Here is a 24,790-nt window from a genome sequence, read left to right on the forward strand (position 1 = left end):
CACTATGCCCCTCAAATCAGAACCTGGTTACGAAGCTACTGTCAAAGTCTTCAACCGTCAAGTCTCCATCCTTTTGCGGCATTGAACACAAAAATAAAGCAACCCATTTATTGCCATGTAACAATATTCAGTGTCTTTTATATTTCTCAAAAGAGAAAAAAATATGCAGGACTCTTCATGGTTTGTTTAGGATTAAGATAATCATAAATAATTGCGTTGTCTATCAAAATGGGAACTACACTATGAATGAACATGCACTTTATAACACCAACAACATGAAATTATTTTACCTTACGCAAGTTGTACATTTTGTTTTATTGTTATAAAGGCATGTCTGATGAAACATTCAACTCAATGAAGAATTCTAACAGGTTGCATTCTTCTTATCCTATATACCTAAGAAGTTCATCCCCACTATCCTATTTATTTTAACATGCGGTCTATCCACATCATCAAGTAGGTCCCACGTGTAAAAATGCTTCTGTTCCTACACATGCAGCCTGCCATATCATCATTATTATTTTTGTTTTTAACTGCTAACAATCATGGGGCCTCCTATCTTCTCTGCATCTTCCCCTCTTCATTTTTTTCTTAAAAATTTGTTATTTGTTTACTTAAAATCTGTTATTTGTTTCCTAAAGCAAATTGCATTGATGGGAGGGATCAGTTGATTGGGTAAGTTAGTAAAGTTAGATTCACGATCTTCCGTACGCAGGAAAGTGCTAGTTTGAAAGTAAAGAGTGGAAAGGAAAATAAGTCGGTTGATAAGAAAACGAACAGAGGGTGGTGGGAGGTGAGGCGAAAAAATCTGTGGTACCGGCCTACCAACACCTAATTAGGAGTAGAAACTAGAATGCGTACGCCCAATGCACGTTGATATTTGGGAGGAAATTAATTGTGTATCTATATTATATATGATATCAATTACACATTTATTATATGATTAGCGCATACATAATATCAAAAATGTAATTAGCGCCGCCATTGACATTTGGTATGATACTAATTGCATGCTAAACATGTTGAGTGCTCGCCATTGGAGCAATTTATGTCATTGGATTGACATGGTTTGATGGACGAGATTGATTGGATCTTCACCTTTGAGTCTTTTTATATTCATACTAGAACAATGCCCATGCGCGGTAACAAGATATAAATATTCTAGTATATTAACTTGTGATTTACCTAGTCATAATATGTGATTGTGTAAATAAATGTTCATCAAATTCTGTCCATGATTTACCTTATATTCTGATCAAAAGTGATTTATTTGCTCATAGTATATGGTTGTGTAAATAAATGTTCATCAAATTCTGCTCGTGATTTACATTATATTTTGATCAGAAGTTTGGTAAATAAATTAAAGTGGAATTGATTCAGAAGGTAAGTACATTAAGATGATTGATTATCATACGGGGAATGTTGGACGAAGGGGCACTAGTAGAAAAACGACTTTTAGTACCGGTTCGTAAGACCTTTAGTACCGCTTCTGGAACCGGCACTACAGGGTGGGGACTAAAGGTCCCCCCCTTTAGTCCCGGTTCAACACGAACCGGGACCAAAGGCCTACCAGGTGGCACGAGGGGCGCCTGGTCTGGGGGACCTTTAGTCCCTGTTGGTGTTAATTTTTTTTTGATTTTTTTTAAATAAAGCAAAAACAGCCCGTCTACTGGGCCGACACGGCCTGCATACGACTAGAAACCCAACCTCTAGTTGGGCCAGGATGCAAGCCCGTACAGCGCAGTAGGACCCACATGGCAGAAGACTTGCAATAGGCCTACAAAGGCCTTCTTAGAGAGGAGCTCGACACGGTAGCCGCGGCGGGGCTTATAAACCGGTGTGAGCTCCTCTCAACTAGAAAGGTGGGACTAAACATTGTGCACTACGGGTGGCAGCACACCACCTTTAGTACCGGTTGGTGGCTCCAACCGGTACTAAAGGGGGGGGGGTCTTTAGTACCGGTTGGAGCCACCAACCCGTACTAAAGGCCACCACCTCTTTAGTACCGGTTCATGGCACGAACCAGTACTAAAGGTTCGCCACGAACCGGTACTAATGAGCGCCGTCCGCCTAGCCGTTGGAACCAGCACTAATTGTCACATTAGTGTCGGTTCAATTACAAACCGGGACTAATAAGCTTCACATTAGGCCCTTTTTCTACTAGTGGGTTGGTGAAAAAAAGGTGAAACAGGAACCTTACATTCTTTTTCAATAGTAGAGATAGAGAAGATAAAGATAAATATAGATAGTTTAGAAGTAACTAAAAAGAGAGTAATGACATTAGAGCACAAGAATACATGTTACCATCCGGGCGGTGTGGGAAGTAGGAGTATTCAACTTCTGCATCATTCAACACACATGTGTCATGAACAGATCCAGGCCATCCAGCAACAACAAACATAAATCTCATATCAAAATCGCAAATTGCCATGACATCCTGAGTTGCCGAACCTTTACTGTTGCAATACTTGGGTTGCTCACTTGTAGGCACAACACATTCAATGTATGTTCCATCAATTGCCCCAATAGCATCCTTGAAGTGAGGCCAAAATCTCTCTTTTTTAAGAGAGTCATGAACTGGGGTGAAAGATCGATCTTTGGGTTGAATGTAATCACCGGCCATACGGTACACACACAACAGAACCTCTTTAAACTTCAAGTTAATGGTAGATTGACTATGTTCAAATCGACCCGCAACATTTCCGATGCTCTAGGGTGACCCGAAAGTCCACAAGAATTGTGCTAATGATTCTTTGCTTGTCATGTTGCAAGTTGACATCAGACCGTACTTCTCAACTAAAGTGTCATGTAGTGCGAAAAACACTGACCTCCACATCATGAAAATGGAGTAGAATGTTTGTGGCTGCTTCTCTTTCTCTTCCACCCACTTCAATCTTGCCATCATTGGTGCTCTTCTAGGTCCATATGGCAGCCTCTCTTTGTTTCGAAGACAATATTCCATTGGAACAATGCAAAAATCAAGTTCACTATCCTCCTCTCGAACAGAGACCATCTGTGATATAAACAACACAAGAGACATATCATTAATGTTTATCCATAACAAAATAAATTACTCAACAATACAAATGAGTTCATAACAATGCAAATTACTTCACAACAATACAAATGAGTTCAGAACAAAGCAAATTACTACACAATAATATAAATGAGTTCCCAACAAAGCAAATAAGTTCACAACAATACAGATGAGTTCCCAACAAAGCAAATATGTTTACAACAAAGGAAATTACATAAGACTTATTCTAATTGTTTTTCATAAATGTATTCCATGCCCTCTTGATCCATTCAAGCCTCACACTTAGATGTTCCTCCTTTAGGACATCGAAGACATTGCGATGTTCCTTCTTCATATAGAGTTCTAGAGCATGGAAATTTTTGCGATGTAATCACATCTTTGGAGGTGTGTACGAAAAAAAAGGATGCTCCAATTTTTTTGGAGCATCAATTTTTGTTTTATTGCCCGCACCTCCACAAATGAGAGCCCGTCATGAAAAAGTTGCTGCAGGAATGCATGCACACATGCCAACTACTCTATTACACATGTCAACTTAGTTATCATGCCATATCAACAAGCATGCAATTAAACTACCGAATTTCCCTACTCTACCGCGTCGCCATGTCCCCACATTTGTGTTTTGACATTTTAGGCCCTGTTCGGTTCGTAGGTTGTCTATAGGAATCGTACAAGTTTTGTATGGAGGAAAGAGAATTTTTCTTTAGGTTTTAGGGTGAACATAACATCCACAACCAAAGGGAGCCTGTGGGGTTTCCAGTTTGCATTCCACCTGATTCCTATGCCCTTTTCCGATCCTTTGTTTTGCACTCCCTTGTACTAAACGGAGCCTTAGGGGTTTCAACTTTGTTCAAAGTGATTTCCTTCTTAGTATTATCATTTGGTAAACATGATGGATCTTGATCTTATGTGTTGAAATGTTCACTGGAGGTACCGTTACTAGTATATCACATAGTTGTCACCTGCTCTTACCACCATTGCTGCCTATATATGTCGCATACGGTTGTGTTGATCTGATGATCTTATTTTAACACTTTTTCTTAAATTGTGACTTTCTTCCTTCATGCATAGTTTTGTTATCTGTGTTGTTATATGTTGGCAGAGATGTTGCTTGCAGCGAATAACCCAGTATCTCCAAAGCATATTCTACACACAATGTTTGCAACTGCTCCACCATCCCAAGGGCTTCAAATCGGTGGTGTTGGTGCACCTATGCCACAACCTTTTGCCAATTGGAATGTGTCGACACAAAGAAGCTCCCTCTTGGTGTTTCGATACCTTTCACCATTCATTCAAACAGAAGAATGACAACACAAGGAGTAGAAGCTGTTAGATTCATCCGTGAGCTTATTTATTTAGTTTGTGGTGGTGCTGGATTAGCTTGGTAGTTGTGTTTGAACTTTGTTGTGGAAATGAGTTGGTAGGATGATGATATAGGATGTTTCATCGAGTGGAGTGCATGAATGAATTTTGTAATGAATAGACGCGTTATGCTGCCAAAATTTCTAGTGAAAATCCGCATGACTTGTTGAAAACCAAAACTTTTGGGTCTTGGATGCAAGCGACTTGTTGAAAGTTCGTCCATGCTAGTAAGAAAACAAAAACTTTTGGGTCTTGGATGCAAGCTGGACAAACACCACATGTTTATGAAAAATGTTTGCGAATTTCAAAAAATGCTCAAGAATTCATGCAATATTCGTGAATTTCAATAAATGTTCTTCACTGAAAGTTGTTTTTCTTTTAGATTTTTTCTGTGTCATTTTTTTATTTCCGCCCTTTCTCTTTTCAGAGTTGGGTTTTATTCTAGTTTGTATAGTTTTTATTTTTTCACCTTTTTTATAGTTTTTGCAATACACGCTGAGCATTTTTTCTAGTATGTGGTTTTCATTTTTTAAATACATACTACAATTTTTAGTATATGGTTAACTATTTTGAAATACATACCAAATGTTTTCTAACATATATATATAATTATTTTAACACTTTTTTGTGCTACAACAACAACTCACCAAGCCAACTTACCATTTTGGAACACTATGCAGGTTGCTCAAGGTGAAAACTTTGAAGATTCTGATCTAAGCAAGGAAGTGCTCTTACGGTCCTCTATCTTTGGGAGAGCTATGTTGCCGTGTGTTGAAGATGAGAATGTATTTGTGAGGTTCTCCAATCTGAAGGTAGCAGATGAGGCAAGGATTTTCTTTGATGGGAGGCTTATTCGTGGCAGAGTGGTGGAGGCGACCTTTCCTCCTACTCGAAGATAAGAGGTACGAAGATATTCTTTGTGCGATATCTTGACTAATGATAACTTAGTTAAGATAACTTTGATGGGACTAGAGATTCTTGACTACATAGAGTGAATGATACATTATATTCTCAAGAACCCTTGGTCAACCAATGGGAAGACATACGCAGAACTGCTTTCGGCTATGAGCTTGTCGAAAATTTACAGTTGAAAGACTACTACAAGCATTTCGTTCTTCATACTTGGCACCCGGGGCGAAATAAAATAAATAGTTTTATACCTAACTTCTATACATATTTAGTTTTATATTCCATCATACTATAATGTTAAGAAGTTTAATTTTTATTACTTAGTTAGGATAGTTAACCACATAATTTAGGTGCTATAGTTAACCAGTTTGTATTGGTTATCAGTTGTACTGTATGTCATCGATCATTTGTTTATGCTAAATTAAAACCAAGTGCTATAATGGAAATTATTTGTGAGAATCCACGAATTATACTGTCCACACGTACATTTATATATATATATATATATATATATATATATATATATATATATATATATATATATATATATATGTGTGTGCATATGTTCATGTATAGTTTAGTTTCATTCAATATCACATTAGAGGTTTTTAAAAAGGAATGTGTAACTAATATCTTAATGGTAATTTCTAGTATATTATTAAGTGTGAATATTTATAGAACCATGTAGAGTACAAATTGTACCGTTTACAAATGTCTTGCAAGTTAGATTCGGTAATCATTTCAACATATGCATGGTACTGTAATAGCACCGACCACCGAATAACGTAAACATATCACCGATTCCGTTATGCATACATATATTCGTTTATTTGTTATGTTCATATAGACATTTGGTTTCATCTGATGTATACAAGAGTTATGTTGTTCAAATTTGGTACCGGAGCAAAGTGGACTTTGGCTTGTAAAGTTTTGATGGGGGTGCGTGTTCTGTTTTTTTAACGAAATTAAAAATGCTGCCTTTTTTGGCTGACTTGAGTTTACCTGTTATTTTAACAAAATACAATCAAAGTCGCTCACATACACTCACCCCTATGAGGGCATGCACGCACACCCTACCCCTATGAGCAGGTTCGAGTGACTGAGCCAGCAAATCATCTTGAGGTTGACGAAGCCGCCACACACCCCTTCGTAGTTGACAAGAACGTCTCCTTCCACTGAAGGTATATCGCTGGAAGGCCTGGAATAAATTCAGGAAAATGCGAGCACTAATGTCAAAGTCTGGGACTTGAACTCTTGTGGATAGGGGATACCACGGTCCCACCCCCGCCACGCCCTGTGCTTTGATGCTTGCGCTCAACCTCTCAATGAAGCCACTGGCGAAGCAGAGCTGCTTGCCGGCAGCTAGCGCAGTGGGCATGCCACCGACAAATGCTCCGGGGCTCGCACTGAAGAAGCTGACCATCACACGCTGAAGTCGGCAATGTCTGACATGTTCTCCCTTCAGGGTGAATGAACTCACCACCCCGCTTGATTTCCCGTCAATAAATCATGAGCTCGAGGTTGAGGTTCGAGAAGGCTCTGATACATCTCCAAGGTATCTATAATTCATGAAGTATTCATGCCATGTTTACTATATTTTTATGGTTTCGGTGCACTTTTATATGACTTTTATATGATTTTCATGGACTAACATATTAACCTAGTGCCGAGTGTCGGTTACTGTTTTCTGCTTGTTTTTGGTTTTTTCAGAAAATCCATACCAAACAAAGTCCAAAAGCGACGAAACTTTTTGACGATTTCTTTTTGGAACATAAGAGATCCCCGAAGCTTCGGGGGAGTACCAGAAGAGCCACGAGGAGGTGACAAGGTACTTGGGCGCGGCTAGGGGGTGGTCGTGCCAAGATATGTTGTGGGCCCCCTGTAGCCCCTCTTCGCATGATTTTGATGCTGGAATTGTTTATATATTCGGAAACTTCCGAAAGTTAACATAGATGAGTTGTTCCGCCGCCGCAAGCCTTTGTTCCGAAGAGATCCCATCTGGAGGCCTTTTCCAGCACCCTACCGAAGGGGGAAATCATCATTAGAGGCCATCTTCATCATACCCACTGTCTCCATGACGAGGAGGGAGTAGTTCACTCTCGGGGCTGAGGGTATGTACCAGTAGCTATGTGTTTGATCTCTCTCTCTCTCTCTCTCTCTTGTTCTTGATTTGGCACATCTTGATGTACCGTGAGCTTTGTTAGTGTAGTTGGATCATATGGTTTTATAACACTGGTGGTGGTGGATGGAAGATCCACCTTAAAAGATAATAGAGGTAATAACACTGGTGGTGCCTAAACTTGCCATCGACGTTAACTTTGGCGCCTAAACTTGAAAAATACATCGAACTGGTTCTATAACTTGGCAGTATGGTTTAAATATGGTGAAAATCACATCCAGACATGTATGTATTGTTGAATAGACATGCCAGCATGACGCGGGGCCCACTTGCAGTGCCGAGACAGACTTACATGGAAAGAGTGTGCCTAAATGACCATCGGGTCCCACCAGTTAGTGCGCAAGCAAAATAAATAAAAATGTACGGCGACTGGGTTTGAACAGGCCACCTGTGAGCTATGAAGGACCAGCGCAAACCACTTCACCAGGAATACTTAGTTGACTTTTACGCATCGCTAACCTTTATCTAGCTAATTAGATGCAATGCCAATTTTCCACATGCTAGTTATTTTTTGTTTTTTAGAAAAATATTCAAACTATTGTCACAATATTGAATAAATGTTAATGACCCCTCAAAAAATGTTAATGAAATTTTACATATTCACAAAATTAAAATAATACAAAATGGTTAATAAAATGGTTTCATAATATTTGTAAGGATTCACATATGTAATAAAATAATTGCGCAAATTTTAAAAGTTATACATTTTTGAAATGTTAATATAATTCTCAAAATCTTCATGTTTAAGAAATATATCACGTGATCCTTTATTTAAAAATATTAGTTCTTTTTCTTTTTTTACGTGACCCTTCAACGTGTGAGTTTCTTTTTCGGTTATAGTAATTCTAAATCCTATGTGGATTATTGTATTTGTAAACAAAAAATAAAGCTAGAGTCTTCTTGTCTTAGAAATAATATCCATAAAAAATTTATTTTAAAACATGTTAATGTAATTTTCAAAAATATTTACGTGTTATTAAAAGGTCATGTAATTAAAATGCTTTTAACTAGACAAATGTATGTGTAGTATAATTTTTAAAAATTTAAATATAAGAATGTATAAAACCCTGGTGGAACACTAGGCCATTGTTTATTTTTTCACACATTTTTAAGAATTTATTTTTATTCAAAAATATATCTTTTGACAAACACATAAACTTTATTAAAATACGTGAACACTTTTTACAGCTAGAAATACATTTCCTAAAAGCATGAACACTTCATATACTACCTGAATATTTTGTAATTTTGAAAATAAGAAAAACACCTAACATGTGGGAAATGGGTGCACTAACTCCACCCCATTTAACTCCACAATTGTGTCGCATATATAAAATGTTACAGTGCATAAAAGACATCAAACTAACCTGGGGTAGTTGGTTGGCATATGTCCTATGTGGTGCGTAGGTCGCGTGTTCGAAACTCGGCCTTGCTACTTTTTTATTTATTTCAGTTGTGTACTGACAGGTGGGACCCAATGGTCATTGACACGCAAACTCTTCTTGTCAGTCTGTCCCGACACTGCAAGTGGGCCCCGCGTCATGCTGGCATGTCTAGTCAGCAATACATACATATCTAGACATGATTTGAATCGTATTTGAACCATATTGTCAAGTTATAGAACTAGTTCGGTGTATTTTTCAAGTTTAGACACCAAAGTGAACGTTGATGGCAAGTTTAGGCACCACCAATGTTATTACCTCAAGATAATATAATGAGCACCTTGCAATGAAGAGTACATTGATGTCAAAAAAGTGCCAGGCGCACTCCCCGACAGAAGCAGGCTATAGCTGCCCATGTGGGCTTGCACGAATCCTAAAGTTGTATGGATCGAACGGCTGAGCATGTGACTTAGATTTTGTTAAATCTCAATTGACTCAGATTTAACCCGTTGCATATAATGATGAAGTCATTGCTTATGACACGCATCATGAATAGATACATTCAGTTTACTACTGTACTACTACTACATTACGTTATATGTTATCCACCTCACCAACTCATCTTATCGATCTGATCATAGCTTAGAGCATTTCCAACAGCCGCGCTAAACTAGCGCCGCGCCGTAAATTAGTCGGTTTTAGCGCGCGCGCAACGCGGCGGGTCGCTCCAGCGGGCGCGCAAAAATGGCGCGCGCGCTATAACGAGTTGGGCGCGCTGTCAGAAACGCCATCCCGTGCGGTGTATTTCGGGCGCCTGCTACAGCGCGCGGCACACTCGACCGCTCGCGCCGCACTCTCTCCTCTCCTCCTCCTACGCCCCGCGCGTGCCGGCGCCGGTGCCCTGCCATCCATGGACGTGCACACCGGCACCCCGCTCACCCCGCTGTACAGCCGTGACCCCCCCGTCGCCGTCGCCGCCGCCGTCGGAAACCCTAGCGCGGGGAGCGTTGGCGTCGCCACCGCCGGAGCTCCGCCGAGCGCCGGCCTCACGCGCAGCCTCTTCTTGCCGCCGCGGATGACCACGGCGACGGGTGGCGTCGCGACGGCGCCGTCCCGTGCCGCCGCCGCACCGTCGAAGCTCCCCAATGCGGCGCGGCCGAAGAAGGGCAAAACTTCGGCGAAGAAAAACAAGTCGGCGGACGGCTCCGGCGGCACCAAGGCGAGGGGAAAGAAGCTTGCAGGTGTAAGGGCATATTTATTCCCAATATGTTTTGGTGATTGATGACAATGCTTGTGCGGACTAATCGTGTGCGTTAGTTCTTTCAGAGATTCATCCATTGGCACGAGACGATCTCCTCCCCTTGGTGTTGTAATTCAAGACGGTGTAGCTCCTTGGTTTCGTTGTTGGTGGACTAGTTTCGTAGGAGTCACCGTACTATCAAGAGGGGATCCGTTTTGGTAAGACTTGGGTGGAATCACACGTACACATCTTTATCACACCCGTCATCTTTCCTTCCGCATCTCTGTAGCTGATGTTTTCCCCTTACTATGCTCTGCTTTGCCCTAGCGGTAGTACCGCGTCCACAGCGGTAGTACCGCCGAAAACTCCACAGCGGTAGTTCCGCTCTCTGAGCGGTAGTACCGCTCCAAGCGGTAGTACCGGTCCAGAGCGGTAGTACCGCTTGGGTGTTTCGGCCGTAGTACCGCTGTGCGTCTGGGCTACTTCCGCCTCGATTCTCGAACGATTTTTTCGTGTCGGGTTTTGCGGCACTAAGGGAGGTAGTAGGGGCGGTAGTACCGCTCTAAGCGGTAGTACCGCCCTTCCCTAGCGGTAGTACCGCCCTGGCGACAGGGCCCTGGGCAGCGCGGCAGTACTGCTAGGTCTAAGCGGTAGTACCGCCCTGAGCGGTAGTACCGCTCTTTCCTGGTGGTAGTACCGCCCTCGAGTCAGGGCCCCAGGCAGCGCGACAGTACCGCTGGGTGGAGCGGTAGTACCACCCGGAGCGGTAGTACCGCCCTTCCCCAGCGGTAGTACCGCTCTGTGCGGGGCTGGTAAGTGGGATAACGGTTGGATTGTTCTTCCCACTATATAAAGGGGTCTTCTTCCCCAAAGTTGACCCACCTCTTTCCCCCAAAAGCTCCATTGTTGCTCCAAGCTCCATTTTCGCCCGATCTCTCTTCGTAGCCAATCAAACTTGTTGATTTGCTCGGGATTGGTTGAGAAGGCCCAGATCTACACTTCCACCAAGAGAAATTTGATTCCCCCCACTTATCCCTAGCGGATCTTGTTACTCTTGGGTGTTGAGCACCCTAGACGGTTGAGGACACCTCAAAGCCATACTCCATTGTGGTGAAGCTTCATGGTGTTGTTGGGAGCCTCCAATTGTTATGGAGATTGCCCCAATCTTGTTTGTAAAGGTCCGGTCGCCGCCTTCAAGGGCTCCAATAGTGGAATCACGGCATCTCGCATTGTGTGAGGGCGTGAGGAGATTACGGTGGCCCTAGTGGCTTCGTGGGGAGCATTGTGCCTCCACACCGCTCTAACGGAGACGTACTTCCCCTTAAAAGGAAGGAACTTCGGTAACACATCCTCGTCTCCACCGGCTCCACTCTTGGTTATCTTGTCCCTTTACTTTTGAAAGCTTACTCGAGTTATATCCATTGCTTGCTTGCGTGCTCATTGTCTTTGCATCATATAGGTTGTCCACGTAGTTGCACATCTAGACAACCTATTTCATTGCAAGTTTTAATTTGTTAAAGAAAAGTATAAAAATTGTTAGTTGCCTATTCACCCCCCTCTAGTCAACCATATCGATCCTTTCAATTGGTATCAGAGCCTCGTCTCTTTATTAAGGACTTTGCCGTCCGAAGAGTATGGTTGACGTCAACGACGGAGCGGAGGAGCACTCCGGTGTGAATCCCGTCTCGTCTTCGGCCGAAGGGGGAACCTCGGTCTCTCGTGAGGAATTCAATGTGGCTTTAGACACATTGAAAACCTCCATGACGACCGAGGTTAAAAGCATGTTTACTGAATTCCTAGAGGGACTCAAACTATCTACCTCGCCGATGAAAGTGGGTGATCCCACTAACAAGGTGACGGATGCTAACCCCGACAAGGGGGAAGCTAATAGTGAAAAGAGTCCGTCTACTAGTGGTAGAAATGGCACCGGCATCTATGCCCATGTGGAACCCCCGGTGTATAAAGGACCGATCCCCTCTACGGATTTGAATCATGCCGGTCCTCCTCCTAAATATGTGAAAAATGAAGATTTTGATTATTGGGTCTATCGCTTCAAGCGTCATTTAAAACATGCGAATACTAACCTTTGGAGAATTATTGAAGAAGGTTTCTATCCTCATGATCCAAGCAACTTCACCCCTCGAGAAGAAGTGGACAACCAATTCAATGAGAGTGCTCTCTTCATCATCCAAGATGCTATCCTTCCCGAAGATCTCCCACATCTTCGACCTCATGTCATGGCTAAAGAAGCATGGAAGTGTGTCGAGCGTATGTATAGAGGAAGTGCTAGCATTCAACGCTCCAACTATGAAGTGGTGCAAGATGAAGCCGATGAATTTGCAATGAAAGAGGATGAAGAACCTCGTGAGCTCTTTCGAAGAGTGACCAAACTTGCGGTCGCACTCTGAGATCATGGGAGTAAAGACACGGATGACAACTGGATCAAGCGCAAGTTCCTCAAGGCCATGATGCCATACAACAAGGCCATGTCCTCCGTCATCCGCCAAAGACCGGACTTCCACTCCATGACCTTTGGTGAAGTGTTGGATGAGTTTATTGCAATGAACATCTTGGATAAGACCACCGACAATGCGGTGCTCCGTTCCCAAAGGGCAAAGAAGCCCAATCTTGCCTTGAAGGCCAAGGTTAGTGTGGAAGAAGAAGAAGAAGAAGAGGAAGATGAGGAGAGCAACCCCAAGGACATGAAGTATGATTATCATGAGCACATGGCTCTTGCCTCTAGACAGTTTTGGAGTAAGAAGACTACAAGACCCAACTTCAACAAGAACAACTCAAGTGGCCTCAAAGGGAAGCAACGAGTTAGAACTTGTTTCAACTGTGGCAATGTCAGTCATTTCGTTGCGGATTGTCCATACGAGAAGCGGGAAGACAATGGTGGCAAGTTCATTCGAAAAGACAAAGCCAAGTCCTTCCCCAACAAGAACAACTTCACCAAGAAGACTCCTTCTCGCGGGTTGGTGGTTCAAGAAGAATACCGTGAGGATGACGATGATGATGAATATGGTGAAACAATGCCCATGGCATCCGTTGCCATTGTCTCAACTCCTCGGGTGTCTCTCTTTGATGCACCTAACGAGAACATCACCGCCAAGTGCCTCATGGCTAAGGCCACCAACAAGGTAACCCGCAACATCAAAACCACCATTATTCCTAACCCTCCTTCAATGGATGACTTTGATAATGGTAAGGGGTCTAATGAGGAGATCAATGAATTTGAGTCCTTCATGAGTAAGCTAAAGGGCAAATCCAAGAAGCATTTCGTTGCTCTCTTGGAACAACTTGGTGAAGCCAATGACATGATCGAGGCTCATGAAGAAACCATCACTAAGATGGAAAGTCATAGTCGTGACTATGCCGACGAGATATCAGATCTCTCTAATGCTCTTGAGGAAGAGTGCGAGAATCGTTTGACTCTTGAGGAGTCACACAACGATGATCATGCTAAACTAAAGAAAGATCTTGATCATGCTCTTGTTGTGTCTCGTGTTCTAGCTTCCGAGAAGGCTAAACTTGGGGTTGATCATGTTAGACTCACGGAGGAGTTTGATGTACTTGACAAGGCCCACAAGGTCTTGAAAAGTGCTCATGCCACCCTCAAGGAGTCTCATGCTCAACTCCAAGTTAAGCTAACTAAGGAAAAGGCCACATTTCCTCACATGGTCTTAATTGATAATGCAAATGCTACTAACCCATGTTGTGAGCATGTGCATCTTGTGGAGGAAAATGCCAAGTTCAAGGAACAACTCGAGAAAGGTCTTGTGTCATGCATACAAGGTGAGAAGAACCTAAATGACCTTTTGAGCAATCAAAAGGAAGTTGTGGGAAAGGAGGGAGTTGGGTTCGCACCCAAGTCCAAGAACAAGAAGAAGATCAAGGAGAAGAAGAGCAAGACCAATCGACCTCCTCCGCTCACACAAACCTTTGTGAAGGAGGGAGAAGGTGCTCCTAAGGAGAAGAAGAACAATGGAAAGAGTCGTGAAGCCAAAGAGCGCAACGCCATCTCTCCCAACAAAGCCATCGACTTTAACCCCTCTTATGTGTTGTGCCGTGCTAGTGATGGACATGTTTATGCTAAATTTGTTGGTTCTCCTTATGAGTACATTGAATGGTCTATTTGGGTTCCTAAGACCCTTGTTACTAACATCAAAGGACCCATTACTCAATGGGTACCTAAAATCAAGCATTGATCTCTTGTAGGTGTTTGCTTCCGGTGGGGGATCATGGTTGCTCGATAGTGGAGCAACAAATCATATGACCGGGAGCAAGGACTTGGTGGTGGACGTGCACAATATCCCATCTATGCCCACCAATGTCGAATGGGGTGATGCCTCACATTCTAAGGTATTGGGTCTTGGCAAGGTTGTCATTTCTCATGATCTAACGATCGAGAAAGTCATGCTTGTTGAGTCCCTTGCGTTCAATTTACTTTCCGTTCGTCAACTCGCTCTCATGGGTTTTGCCACCTTCTTTGATATTGATACTGTGGCCCTCTTGTGGAGAAAGACTCTTAAAGTAGCCTTTGTTGGGCATGTCGAGAATGGTCTGTATGTGGTTAACTTCTCGGAGCAACCCACTAAGACCGCGACATGCCTAATGGCTGAAGTTGATGTGGGATGGCTTTGGCATCGCCGTTTAGCCCACGTAAATATGAGATATTTGCAAAGTCTTCTCAAGGGGGACCATGTCCATGGACTAACGAATGTTAGTTTTGCCAAAAATCGTGTTTGCAGTGCTTGTATCGAAGGAAAGCTTCATGAGACGGCTCACCCTCCCACGACTATTATCTACTCGAACAGACCCTTGGAGCTCCTCCACATGGACCTCTTTGGGCCCCCATCCTTTGATAGTCTTGGGGGTAGAAAGTACTGCTTGGTGATAGTGGATGATTATTCAAGATACACTTGGGTATACTTCTTCAAGAGGAAGAGTGAGACCCAACAAACCGTCATCGACTTTGCAAATGAAGCTCAATGTCAACATGATGCAAAGATCTTGACAATAAGAAGTGACAACGGCACCGAGTTCAAGAACTACACCTTGGATGAGTTTCTTAGTGATGAAGGGATCACGCATCAATATTCTGCACCATATACCCCTCAACAAAATGGTGTTGCGGAGAGAAAGAACCGGACGTTGATGGATGCGGCAAGGACCATGATGGCGGAGTTCAAGTCTCCATACAACTTCTGGGCCGAAGCCATCAACACATCTTGTCATGCATCCAATCGGCTCTATCTCCGCAAAGGCTTGAACAAGACTCCGTATGAGATACTCACCGGGAACAAGCCCAATCTCAAGTACTTCCGGGTGTTCGGGTGTAAGTGTTTCATTCTCAAGAAAGGTGTTCGTTTGTCTAAATTTGAAGCTAGAGCTCATGAGGGCATATTTGTTGGTTATGCTACAAACTCTCATGCTTACTGTGTTCTCAACAAGTCCAACGGACTCATTGAGGAGACGTGTAACATAGAGTTTGATGAAAATAACGGCTCCCAAGTGGAGCAAAGTGGTACTTGTGATGTAGGTGATGAAATTCCTCCCCAAGTCATAAGAAGAATGGGTATTGGTCATATCCTACCCATTGAGGAACCCCTTGTGGCCGAAGGAGAAGGACAACGCTCCACTCAAGTGGAGCCATCACCTCCCCAAGACCCACACGCTTCCGAAGAACAAAGTGAAGGCCCTCACCTTCATGAACAAGACCAAGGGCAAGATCAACCTCAAGATGGAGGTGAACCTCTAAATGATGCCCAAGGTCAAGTTCTCCCCCTCGAGCAAGTTCAAGATCATGAGCAAGCTCAAGACGGCACTCAAGATGATCAAGTTAACCTTCCTCCTTCCACACCCGAGGAAGAATTAGAGCATCGTGCCGTGAAGATTGCTTCCAAACTAACCACACAAGGCCATCTCATGGAAAACGTGGTTGGAAGTCTAAGAAAGGGGGTAAGCACTCGTAGACAATTAGCTAACTATTGTGAACATCATGCGTTTGTCTCTTGTGTTGAACCCCAAAAGGTCTATGAGGCGCTCGAAGACTCGGATTGGCTCAATGCCATGCATGAAGAACTCAACAACTTCGAATACAACAAGGTGTGGAGATTGCTGCCAAGACCTTCGGGGAACCACAACGTCATTGGAACAAAGTGGATCTTCAAGAACAAGCAAGATGCTCATGGGAACATCATTCGCAACAAGGCAAGATTCGTAGCACAAGGCTACTCCCAAGTCGAGGGTATCGACTACGGTGAAACCTTTGCTCCCGTTGCTCGTCTTGAATCCATTCATTTGTTGATTGCATATGCTTCCCATCACAACTTTAAGTTGCAACAAATGGATGTGAAAAGTGCTTTTCTTAATGGTCCCATTAATGAGTTGGTCTATGTCAAGCAACCCCCCGGGTTCGAGGACCCCTACTTCCCGGATCATGTGTATCAACTCGATAAGGCACTCTATGGCCTTAAACAAGCCCCACGTGCGTGGTATGACCACCTTACCGAGTTGCTACAAGATCGTGGATTTGAAGTAGGACAAATCGATCCCACTCTTTTTACTAAGAAGGTCAAAGGGGAGTTGTTTGTATGCCAACTATATGTTGATGACATTATCTTTGGTTCTCCTAACAAAGCTTTCAATGAGGAATTTGCCGCTCTCATGACCTCCAAGTTCAAGATGTCTTCGATGGGAGAGTTGAAGTTCTTCCTTGGTTTTGACATCAAACAAAGAAGAGAAGGAACCTTCATCAACCAAGCCAAATACACTCAAGACATGCTTAAACGGTTCAAGCTAAGAGATGTCAAGCCGGCTTCTACACCAATGCCTACCAAGTGCCAACTCGACATTGATCCCAATGGTAAAGCGGTGGATCAAAAGGTATATCGCTCCATGATTGGCTCCTTGCTTTACCTTTGTGCATCTAGACCGGATATCATGTTGAGTGTGGGGATGTGTGCACGATTTCAAGCCGCACCAAAGGAAATTCACTATGTGGCGGTCAAGCGAATCTTTCGATATTTGGCTCATACCCCAAACTTTGGCTTATGGTACCAAAGAGGAGCAAATTTCAAGCTTGAAGGGTTTACCGATTCTGATTGGGCGGGAGATAAAGTGGATAGGAAGTCCATTTCCGGAGGGTGCCAGTTTCTTGGGTGCTCTTTGGTAAGTTGGTCTTCCAAAAAGCAAAGTTGTGTGTCTCTCTCGTCCACAGAAGCAGAATATGTGGCGGCCGGTAGTTGTTGTGCACAACTCTTATGGATGAGGCAAACTTTAAAGGAATATGGTGTCATTTGTGACAAAGTGCCTCTTTGGTGTGACAACGAAAGTGCCATCAAGATTTCTCTCAACCCGGTGCAACACTTCAAGACGAAGCACATTGAGATTCGTTATCACTTCATCTGGGATCACATTAGGCGAGGAGAGATCGAGCTCAAGTATGTCAACACTCATGATAACCTTGCAGATATTTGCACGAAACCCTTGGATGAAGCAAGATTTCGCGAGTTAAGGCATGAGCTAAATATCATTGATTCGAGCAATGTGACTTGAACCCTTGCACACCCCACCCCACTCAACTTGGTATCTTGCTTAGATGTAGGCATGGACATAGGGGGAGTGTTGTTCTCTCAATGAACTTTCCCTCCCCCCATTATGCATAAAATGATCAACTCTTTCACAATAGCCATTTTTTATGGTACTTGTGCTTCAAAGACGAGTTTTGGTCATGGGCCCAAGGATAATTCTTCGCGGTGCCATACCAATTGACTCAAACATAGGTGGCTCCGGCTACCGCCCTCTCCTGAGAGAGGCCATAGCTTGCTTTGTTTCGTGTGGTTGTTTGTGTTTGAGCTGTTTCTGGTCTGTTGTGTGTGTGTGTGTTGTCGCGTCGGTCCTCTCGTTCTGTTGGCTTTGCTTTCCGTTTCTTTTTTAGCGTTAGCCGTTGGTCTAGAAGCAGTGTGGTTGCTGAAGCGATACTACCGCCCTCCAGGGCGGTACTACCGCTCCCAGCGGTACTACCGCCCCCCAGAGCGGTACTACCGCTCCCAGCGGTACTACCGCTGTGAGGCGCGGGCTGGGGGTTATATCGGGGGCAGGGGGAGTTTCTTCTCCCCCATACCCATTCGCTCACCCCTTCGCCCCGTTCGTCTCTCTCTTCAGCAACCGGCGCCGCGGGAGGGCTCCGGCGGATCTCCCTCTCCGGGGCGCTCCTCTCCGTTTCCTTCGGTGGAATCGATCCCCACCTTGTCCTCTTGCCATGGATGCCGATATTGCCCCCGTTCCCTGTTTTCTTTTGTCTAGATTTCCAATCTAGCGTTCTTGGGGCAATAGCAGTTGCATCTCTAGATTTTTGTCCAGATCTAGGCGTGAGTAGGATGGAGAATGCTTCTAGACTGTTTGGATTAGTGTTTGGTTGGAGTATTTTTGAATTTGGTAGGACGGTAGTACCGGATCTGACCACGGTAGTTGGAAACTGCTTTTTCCCCGCCTCGAGCGGTACTACCGCTCTCCCAGAGCGGTACTATCGCTGAAAGCGGTACTACCGCTCTACTAGAGCGGTACTACCGCTTGGGGCGGTACTACCGCTCATGGGTCACGGTACTACCGCCCTCTACCCAGTTCCACCATCCTTCAACCTTTCAGTGATCTTTTCGTTCGTGTTTGTGGCTTACGCTCGTTCTTTCTGGTTGTTTTGCGTGTTTGTGTGTGTGGTTCCAGGTGATGAGGTTCCTGAGCATCAGGCTCGTCGTGTCAACCCCGGTCGTGCTCCGTCCAAGCGCTACCGCACCACTGAGCCCACTGAGCCTGCCGGAGGATCTTCCAGTGCTCATCCTCCTCCCCAACTACCAAAGAAGCCTGGGGTCAAGCCAAAGCAAAGCAAAACCGTGCCAGAAATGCCGCCCAAGGAGTTCTGGGCAAGGCGCCGCCGCAACCCGTATGAGGTCAACCAAGATCCCACTTTGGTCAACCGTCCGTTCTGGAACATGTTCCAGTTTGCCATCTATTTTGATGTCCTCAAAGCCAAGAAGAATCTCTATGTCAACGTGCACTCCATCGACACCGAGCATATGGAGAATGATCCTGACTACTTTGGTGAAGCTCTTGAGATGTGCACTCAGCTGAACATTCTTGGGATCATGCAATTCAACAAGGACTATGATGCTGATAGTGTGGCCCAATTCTATGCCACGGTTCACCTTGGGACCGATGAGGACAGGACTCTGACTTGGATGACAAATGGCAAGTTGCTGTCAGTCAAGTGGAAAGCTTTCATGCAGTTGATTGGGGTGGAAGATCTTGGACTTGAGTCTGCTGTCGGCTTTCGCCCCCACCATTGTGCCAATGCCACTCACAAGCAAGCTCTGTGGCCCTACTGCACTCTGAGGATCAACCATGAGACGAAGAAGGAGACCTATGAGCTGCCTGCCTATCTGGACATTCTTCACCGTATCTTCAGAGAAACTCTTTTCTCTCGCATCGGGAATCTGGACCAGGTTCACTCTTATCTCGTGGACATGCTTCTCTTTTGTCAGCGGGAGAAGGGGCAGAGCACTGGAGAGTCCTTGGATATCTCTCATGTTATGTGGTCTGAGCTGGTTTCTGCTATCTCCTAGCGCAAGTGCCCGATTTATGGTCCGTTCATTATGCTGCTCATTGAGAAGGCCTGGGATCGTATCTATCCCAAGGTGGTGCTGGAGCTTGGAGACTTGGTTTCTCACGATGTCAAGCGTCTGAGGAAAAAGGATAACTGGGGCACTCAGGCCCCTAGGACTGGAGTTCCTTCATCTGCTGCTGCCATGGAGACTGAGGAGGAGTTTGGGGCTGAGGCTGAGGATGAAGATGATGACTACGTGCCTTCTGAGGCAGAGCCCTCTTGGGCCAAGAAGCTCAAGATCAAGGTGAAGAAGCTGTTCTGCATGGAATCTCACGGTCAGTACATGACTCATGTGGCTGGGAAGAAGGCTCGAGGTCGCCACAAGGAGCTCATGCGTCAGATGGGTGCTATTGTGATTAGTGGTTCTGAGGATCAGCTTACCGAGGAGGAGGAGTGGATTCAGCAGCACTGCCCCTGGACTGATTCTGATGCTGAGCACTTCCTGGCCGACGGTGGCACCGCAGATGATGCCTCTGAGATCTGATGGGTGTCCCTCGTTTACCTTCACCTGGAGCCGTAGCATCACTCCCTCTCTTTTTTGGTGTCTCGCTGCCAAAGGGGGAGAGAGTTTAGGGATTTGCGTCTTGTGTCTTTCGTCGTTTGTGTTTGTGCTTTCGCTTGTCGTCTTATTTGGTTTGTGTCTGTGAGACCTAAGTTCTGGTTCTGTCAGTAAGACCTAAGCTCGAGTCATATGGTGTGAGACATATGCTACCTTATCTCTTCGTATCTTTATCTATGTCTATCTAGCTTATGAGTTCCATGCTTATCTTGTTATATATATGTTGCTCTCATATCATGCTTAGGTAGTTGGTCTCTAAAATGTAGGGGGAGCATTGTTTCTGGCTTCTGTGCCCTGCAGTCCAAAGCACCCTTCTAAGTAGCACACATCCAGGGGGAGCCCTTCTACATTTTAGGACAGTTGTACTTTTGCGCTTATCCTATATCTTTTATATTTTGCAAATCCCGTATTGTCATCAATCCACCAAAAAGGGGGAGATTGTAAGGGCATATTTATTCCCAATATGTTTTGGTGATTGATGACAATGCTTGTGTGGACTAATCGTGTGCGTTAGTTCTTTCAGAGATTCATCCATTGGCACGAGACGATCTCCTCCCCTCGGTGTTGTAATTCAAGACGGTGTAGCTCCTTCGTTTCGTTGTTGGTGGACTAGTTTCGTAGGAGTCACCGTACTATCAAGAGGGGATCCGTTTTGGTAACACTTGGGTGGAATCACACGTACACATCTTTATCACACCCGTCGTCTTTCCTTCCGCATCTCTGGAGCTGCTGTTTTCCCCTTACTATGCTCTGCTTTGCCCTAGCGGTAGTACCGCGTCCACAGCGATAGTACCGCCGAAAACTCCACAGCGGTAGTACCGCTCCAAGCGGTAGTACCGCTCCAGAGCGGTAGTACCGCTTGGGTGTTTCGGCCGTAGTACCGTTGTGCGTCTGGGCTACTTCCGCCTCGATTCTCGAACGAATTTTTCGTGTCGGGTTTTTGCGGCTCTAAGGGAGGTAGTAGGGGCGGTAGTACCGCTCTAAGCGGTAGTACCGCCCTTCCCTAGCGGTAGTACCGCCCTGGCGACAGGGCCCTGGGCAGCACGGCAGTACCGCTGGGTCTAAGCGGTAGTACCGCCCTGAGCGGTAGTACCGCCCTGAGCGGTAGTACCGCTCTTTCCTGGCGGTAGTACCGCCCTGTAGTCAGGGCCCCAGGCAGCGCGGCAGTACCGCTGGGTGGAGCGGTAGTACCGCCCGGAGCGGTAGTACCGCCCTTCCCCAGCGGTAGTACCGCTCTGTGCGGGGCTGGTAAGTGGGATAACGGTTGGATTGTTCTTCCCACTATATAAAGGGGTCTTCTTTCCCAAAGTTGACCCACCTCTTTCCCCCAAAAGCTCCATTGTTGCTCCCAGCTCCATTTTCGCCCGATCTCTCTCCCTAGCCAATCAAACTTGTTGATTTGCTCGGTATTGGTTGAGAAGGCCCAGATCTACACTTCCACCAAGAGAAATTTGATTCCCCCCACTTATCCCTAGGGAATCTTGTTACTCTTGGTTGTTGAGCACCCTAGACGGTTGAGGTCACCTCGAAGCCATACTCCATTGTGGTGAAGCTTCGTGGTGTTGTTGGGAGCCTCCAATTGTTGTGGAGATTGCCCCAATCTTGTTTGTAAAGGTCCGATTGCCGCCTTCAAGGGCTCCAATAGTGGAATCACGGCATCTCACATTGTGTGAGGGCGTGAGGAGATTACGGTGGCCCTAGTGGCTTCTTGGGGAGCATTGTGCCTCCACACCGCTCTAATGGAGACGTACTTCCCCTTAAAAGGAAGGAACTTCGGTAACACATCCTCGTCTCCACCGGCTCCACTCTTGGTTATCTTGTCCCTTTACTTTTGCAAGCTTACTCGAGTTATATCCATTGCTTGCTTGCGTGCTCATTGTCTTTGCATCATATAGGTTGTCCACGTAGTTGCACATCTAGACAACCTATTTCATTGCAAGTTTTAATTTGTTAAAGAAAAGTATAAAAATTGTTAGTTGCCTATTCACCCCCCTCTAGTCAACCATATCGATCCTTTCAGCAGGGCGTTCGACGACCGCGGCGGCTACCGAAGCGCCGGCGAGCTCACTAGTTGAGCCGGCCGCCGACGCGCACCATGTGTTCGACGAAATGCCCCCAAGGTGAAAAAAATTCCAACTTTTATTTTATTCTTGTTTTTTCAATGCATCATCACATATAGATAGGTTATTTGCATTGTTCAAAAAATTTTGTAGTCTCAATGATGATGCATACATGTCAACTATGGGTGTTGGGTCCAACAATTCGCATTGGTCTCAAACCAATGACATCCATTTGGAAGACCATGAGTTTGAGGTGGACGAGGAGGGTGAGGGCATTGTCGACGCACCGAAAGGAAGAGCGGGCAATTACAGCACCAACGATGACAAGTTACTATGCATTACTTATTTGCAAGTGTCGAGGGATCCATCCATGGGAGGTGATCAAAGTAGAGATGCGTATTGGGGGCGAATGAAAGAATACTTTGATGATCACAACATGAGTGGAATTGACCGCTCGGATAGATCACTTCGGTCCCGATGGTCTACAATCAACTCAGATTGTCAAAAGTGGGAGGCCGCACAAAAGTCAGTTGACAAGATTAACCCAAGTGGCACAAATGAGGATGATAGAGTAAGTGGCATCTCATATATGTTCATCTCACACTTGTTTTTGGTGTCCAAAGTGCTAACTTGTTTTGTTTTTCTTGTAGTTCAACATTGCACAAAACTTGTTCAAAGAAGAGACGAGGAAAACCAAGAAGGGGAAGATCAAGAAAGGAAGGGTCTTTACCTTGTCTCATTACTATGAAGTGTTAAAGAATGATGAGAAATGGAAGAATCGTGATGGTTTGGATGATTTGCATTTGAGCAACAAACGCGAGCGAACAATTGAGGTGGATGATGATGAGGAGGAGGATGATGCATCAAGTGATGACGGCAAGAGAAGCCCCATACCCAACTCGGTTTCATACTCGAAGCCAAAACGACCGGATGGGTGCAAGAAAGACAAAACCGAAAAGAAGAAGAGGGAAGGAGATGATGAGCTCAAAAATGCTATGGAAGCTATTGTGAAGGCAAGAAAAGAAGCCAACGAGGTGAGGAAAATGGCAAGGAACCAAGATGCCACGGCCGAGGAGAGGAGGTTGGCGGCCGAGGAGAGGAAACTGGCATTGGAGGAGAGGAAGGTGGGCATGGAGGAGCGATCTAGGTTGTTGGAATGGGAGAAGTACTTGTTCTTTTTGGACACATCTTCGTTCAATGGTGCGCAAAAGGAATATGTCAACCTTGCCCGTGAAGAAGTTTTGATCCAAAAAAGAGCCATGATCCGCACAATGGGTGACGGTGGCCTTGGCGGCATGGGTGGCGGCGACCTTGGCGGCATGGATGGCGGCGGCATGGGAGGCATGGGTGGCGGCGCCATGGGAGGCATGGGTGGCTTGGGCGCCATGGGGGGCATGGGTGCACCTCCGGCCGCCATGGGAGGCATGGGTGGCTTGGGCGCCATGGGAGGCATGGGTGCACCTCCGGCCGCCATGGGAGGCATGGGTGGCTTGGGCGCCATGGGAGGCATGGGTGCACCTTCGGCCGCCATGGGAGGCATGGGTGGCTTTGGAGCACCCTCTAACGCTATGGCCGCCATGGGAGCCATGATTTTGGCTACTCTTATGGGAGGCATGGGTGCATCTCCGGCCATGGGTGGAATGTCTTTCGATGTGCCTCCTCACACACATTCCCATGAAGACGCCGTTGAAGATCTTGCCAACACCGTCGGAGCTTCACGTGATGCGATGCGTGATGAGGATAGGGAGGAAGATTCATCTTCGAAGGCGGAAGAATCGTCTTCGGAAGATGAGGACGAAGACGAGGAAGATGTTTGATGTGTCTTTCATTTATGTCTTGTGGGCATGAACTTTTAGTTTGCATTTTAAACTTGGTTGGATGAACTTGTGGGCATGAACTTGGTTGGAAAATGTTTGTGACAAATTTTACATGTTCTTTGCATTTTGATAATTGTTTCAAACTCATTTTCGCACGCGCCCGGCGAGTCGCGCGCGCTGTATTTTTGCGCGCTGCTGGAGCGGCGCGCCCGTGCTGCATTATAGCGCGGCTGCTGGAGCCAGCACTCGCGGCCGCGCTAAACCAGCCAAAGCGCGCGCGGCAAACAGATTTTTTGCGCGTGGCGCTTAGCGCGGCTGTTGGAGATGCTCTTACTACTGTACTACTACTGCATTACGTTATATGTTGTACCTACACGTGTAATAGTCTCCCATCTCGCACGAAGCTTCTCAAGTTCTCACTTGATCCATCCAACAACCTGCTACTTCTGACTGACAAACATGAAACATCCGTCGTTGCTTTCGTTTCAAGCTCAGCAGCGTCAGTCCACGTGGTGTGAAAAGGATAAGATATCGACGGATCCTTTCCTTGGAGAAGAGGCGTGCAGCCCGCCATTGCTGACCAT

This window comes from Triticum aestivum, chromosome 4A, assembly GCF_018294505.1.
Source record: "Triticum aestivum cultivar Chinese Spring chromosome 4A, IWGSC CS RefSeq v2.1, whole genome shotgun sequence".
NCBI lineage: Eukaryota > Viridiplantae > Streptophyta > Magnoliopsida > Poales > Poaceae > Triticum > Triticum aestivum.